This window comes from Pteropus medius, unplaced genomic scaffold (assembly GCF_902729225.1).
Source record: "Pteropus medius unplaced genomic scaffold, Ma_sr-lr_union100, whole genome shotgun sequence".
NCBI lineage: Eukaryota > Metazoa > Chordata > Mammalia > Chiroptera > Pteropodidae > Pteropus > Pteropus medius.
In genome coordinates this window covers 6,835,978-6,840,758 of record NW_024354500.1, presented here as the reverse complement: position 1 = coordinate 6,840,758, position 4,781 = coordinate 6,835,978, and the positions used below count along the sequence as shown (strand labels likewise).

The 4,781-nt window shown below is 36.1% G+C and overlaps 1 pseudogene; it reads right to left on the bottom strand.

Moving 5' to 3' along the window:
- Nucleotides 1-4,043: 4,043 nt before the first annotated feature.
- Nucleotides 4,044-4,575, bottom strand: LOC120595030 (60S ribosomal protein L17-like; annotated as a pseudogene).
- Nucleotides 4,576-4,781: the final 206 nt, after the last annotated feature.

Genomic DNA, 4,781 nt, shown 5'->3' with positions numbered 1-4,781 from the left:
TGTCTCATGCCCCATCTGGGCCACAAATTTCACTTCAGGACAGGCAACTATTTTAGTGGCCTGCATTAGACAGTTCCAGAACGAAATAGAGGGCACAGTCAAAACGGGTTTGGGGATAGTTTAAGTGAGGAATTATTTTAAAAGATATTATTAGTTATTAATAGTTTATGAAATATTTTTGCTGCCTTATTAATAATAATTGCATAATAACAATCACACTAACTTGTATATGTTGGATATATAAATGAGATCATTGAAGAATATTCAAGACTTCCTTTTGGGACTTAGAATCAAATCCCAAGTCCTTTATAGGCCAATGAGGCCCCTTGACCCCTCCCTACCTATCCAGTCTGATCTTCAGACTTTCCCCCAGCCCCTAAACTCTGCCTTCTTCTTGTTTTGCAAAGTGGGCCAAACTGTTTTCCTCCTCATTGTCTCTTCCTGGAATGTACTTTCCTCTCTCTTCCCTTTGTTTACATGATTAACTCATTTCTAAAGCTGCAGTGTCATTTCCATAGAGCATTGCTGTGCACTCTCATAATACCATCTAGATTTTCTTCATAGAACCATGGCAAATAAAAGAAGACAAGAGAAGAAGCTTTCATGGACCTATGATAGCAGTGATCAATTCAACTCTGAGTATTTAAGATTTGGTGGAAGGTGAAGTGAGTTTATTTATATAATTTGTGTGATTGTTTAATCTGCATCTTCCCCACTACATGACCATAGTGATCACGCTTGTTTTTGTATACTGATGCTTCCTTAGGCCTAGAATGTAATAAACTAAGTACCCACTATATGCCAGGTAGTTTATGTTGTGTGGGTTACTTCAATCTTCACTGAAATTCTGTAGGCAGAGATTAGTGAACTATGGTCCACGGGCCCGATCCAGCCCATTAATTGTTTTTGTCAATAAGATTCTATTAGAACACAGCCGTACCAATTTGTTTATATATTATCTATGGAAACTTTTGTGTTACAAAGGCAGAATGGCATAGTTACAAGGATGACTCTTGTGCTGACAAAACTGAAAATATTGAATATCTGGCTCTTTACAGAAAAAGTCTGCTGACCTCTGCTGTAAGTTTATGCAGTCTCCATTCCACAGAGAAGAAAACTGAAAATCAAGTTTCAGTGACTTCCTTATATCTAGATTTCAAGTGGTAGAACTGAGATTCAAAGTCATCACACCTCCTTTATCATCTCTCCCCACAAACAGATCTTCTTGATGTATATTTAGGGGAGTGGAACAAATTTCCACAGGGGAGGTGACATTTGGTCTAGGTCTTAAAAGGAGGTTGAAATTTTGCAATGGATAAGAGAGGACAAAACATTCTAGGCTGAAACACAGAGGTAAGCAAGAGCTTGGCAGGTTTAGGATCAAGCTAGTCAGACTGATGGAAACATGGTGTTGGTTGTTGTTGAGGCACTGGGAGGAAATTGACAGGAAAGGAGGCTGCTGGAATGAGAGGAACCTGCGCCAGACCAGGAAGCCTGAATTTAGCTTCCAAGCCTGTGGTCTCGCTTTGCTTGTACATCTCCTGTCTCAGTAAAATAATTTGAGCATTTGTTCCCAATGCATGTATTTTCCATGAATTATCTACATGTAATACTATATCAGTACTAAATTGTATACATTATAACATGTTCAAATATAGAGACTTAAAACAGATAAACTGAAGGTTAAATGAATATTTAAAAAATTTTTAATTTTAGTTATTAATGATTCATAGTACCTTTTGGCTGACTTATAATAATGATAATGTTTGGTGAGAATGATGTTAATGCGTATGCTTAATTATATTTGAAAATCTTGGCTTAACATTGGTACAGGTGTTTGGAGGTATCATTTCAAGATTAGTTTTCTTTAGTATGTGGTTTTAATGGTTTCATAGCTGAAAATAACTTACAGAGATAATAGAGTCAAATGAAAAAAGTACATCGTTGGTTTCACTTACTGATTATGATAATTATTTTCAAAACTATCCACCAATTATGCAAAAGTTTTTGTTTTAATTCATCCGGAATGTTTACATCTTCCCTGCTGTCAGTTGCTTGTCAATATGCAAATAAATTTGAAAATACTTTGTTTCATATTTTACACAATGTGTTTACAATGTGTTCACAATGTGTTCCAGACACTGAAACTGTTCACCTGGAAATTTTTAAATAGGTTAGGAAATTGTAAGTTTAAGTATCTAGATTTGGTTCTTAAAGATGGTACATACCATTTCCAGTAACGGAAATCATATAACAAGGAAAATATTTCTAAACATTTGTTTTCGAAATGCTCTCTCCAAAACATAGGTTTTTCTGGAAAAGAAATTATTTTCTCTCTCTAACACTGCCACTTTTACCTAGAAGAAACAGATTTTGTGCTTATTTTTTGAAAGTAAATGCATCTCAGTGAGAGGTCTGATTATCTCATTGTTGCTTTCACCTCCTCTGTGGTTGACAGAGCTCAAATTGGGGATGGGAGACATGTTTGTCTTGCCACTTTCTTCTTATTTATAGGTATCATTAATATTTTCTTTAATCCACAACTTTTCTGAAAGATCTCTTTAAGCTATTTGTCCATTTTGTGATTGTTGGTTCAGTTAAAGGTATCCCATATAACCTGTGAATCCAGTTCACTTTATATATTATAATGTGCTCAAGTAAATGAATGACTGAGAGCTCCACTGTCAGATCCTTGAAGTCAACGCAGATTTTAAATATTAGAAATCCTTAATTTCTAATCTAAAAATATCTAAAAATAGAAGCTGTAACATTTTACTCTCACACCTCAATGGTTCATCTTGTTCATCCCTTGGATGCATATACCTTGTTTCGGGGACTGCTGCTCTGAGTACTGGGAAGCAAACCAGAAGTTACTAAATGAGAGGTGGGTGACATCATCAGGTTTAACTTGTCTTTGAGATTATATTTTGTGGCTTTGTGTCTAGACATAAGTATTCCCCGAAGGTTTTTACTTTGTACATATTCAAATAAATAAGTTAGCTGGTTTTAAATGATATTATCCAAACAGCTTCACAACAGGCAGCCATTCGGAGCCTTGTGAAGGCTTGTCCATCTTCTTTAGTATCTTGACACCTCTGATGTTCTTTGATAACTCCGGGGCCTTGCCCTTTAGGTTGGAGAATAATGTGCTTTGGATACAAAGAGGTGACTGAGGTGACTTACGCATCTCAGTGTGGAAAGAAGGATAGTTGTGTGTTGCAAGAATCAAGGCAAATGCTTTTTTGTAATCTTATTAAAACTGAGGATTTAAGAGAAAGAATTATTAGCTCTGACTGCATATTTTAAAAAGTGGAAGAAGAATTTAAGAAATGAGAAATGACTTTAGGTTAAAAGTTACTTGAAGAGTTATGCTCTTCTTAAGCCTTAATGAAAAATTCTTGTTTTGTTTTTATTTTTAAATATAAGCATGTGAAGATAAAGATCCAACCACTGACCTTGAAACAAGGAGAGAAAAAATGAAGTTGGTTCCGAAGAAATAGAAGTTGTCAAAACAATACCTACCGAGGCGAAATTTAATAGCCATTTTATATAAAAGTGCTGTGCTAGTTTATTTTTGCAGACAATGTACCCAGTACGTGAGAGACTTCATTCCTTGTTAAGCCTGCAAGTTTACTTTTGAGAGAAGAATTTTTATGATCTCTTTAGGAAATAATTATGTAAAAATTTATTGCTTCATCTCATAATTTTTCCTATTACTGTAATTGTGTGAGTTTAGAAGACAAAATGAATTTAAAAATTTAAAGGCTACTATGGCTTACAGCATGGCATTCACATAGAACCATGACTTCCAAGTTCTTGAGTGGTTGCAAAATACGAATTATATCTTGGGAAAAGAAGTACATAGATATAAAAAGAGTTAAATTGGATTCTTGACCAAGATACCCAGACATGATAGAGATCAGACACCAGAATGTGTGGTGAGACAGAGCATCTGTTTGGAATTTCAAAGTAGGTGTGTGAAGTCTGGCTTTATGACTTTTTTTTTTTTTTTAACTTGTATTAGTATTTATTTGATGCTGAATTTACTTCGGGGCCATAAGATTTCGTTTCTTCAGATTCTTCTGGGATACCTTTGTCTTCTGTGCAAACTCCTGTTCTGGTTTAGGAAGAATCTGCTCTTTTTCAGTGAGGATCGTCTCAGTGTGGCAGGAAGAGCTCAGGTAGGGGTTAAGTTGCCCACGAGATCTGTGAGTTCTGCGTTGCATCCTGGGAGCTTTGTTCACTTGCATGTGCTCAATGACCAGGGAGTCTACATCTAGACCCTTAAGTTCAGCATTACTCTCCGTATTTTTAAGCATGTGCAGCAAAAATTTAGCACTCTTTTTAGGCCACTGACCCTGTGTCCAGCCCCATTGTTTGACCTGGGCACACCTACCAACTCCACGATTATAATGATGGAATGGCACACATTACTTCTGTAAAGTGACATCCTTCAGAAACTTGGTGGCTTTTCGGATACACAAACTCTTGATGGCCCGAGTAGTTTCACAATTGTTCTTAAACACAAAGATTTGTACCTCTTGATTTGCATGATTTTGTGGGGGTTTCTGGGTTTCAGCAAACCATTTTCAGATGTCATCTTAGGCTGCTTATGGGTAGAGGAAGAGCTTATGACTTTTTAATCTTTTACTCACTTTGAGTATAGAAAAGTGTTTTGAGGGTGAAGATTTGTGGACAGGGAATTTTTGTAAAAAATTTCTTTGGAGAAAGGTACTAGATAAGTTGTGAGTTTTGTCTCCTCTACCATCAAAGGGGAAGGC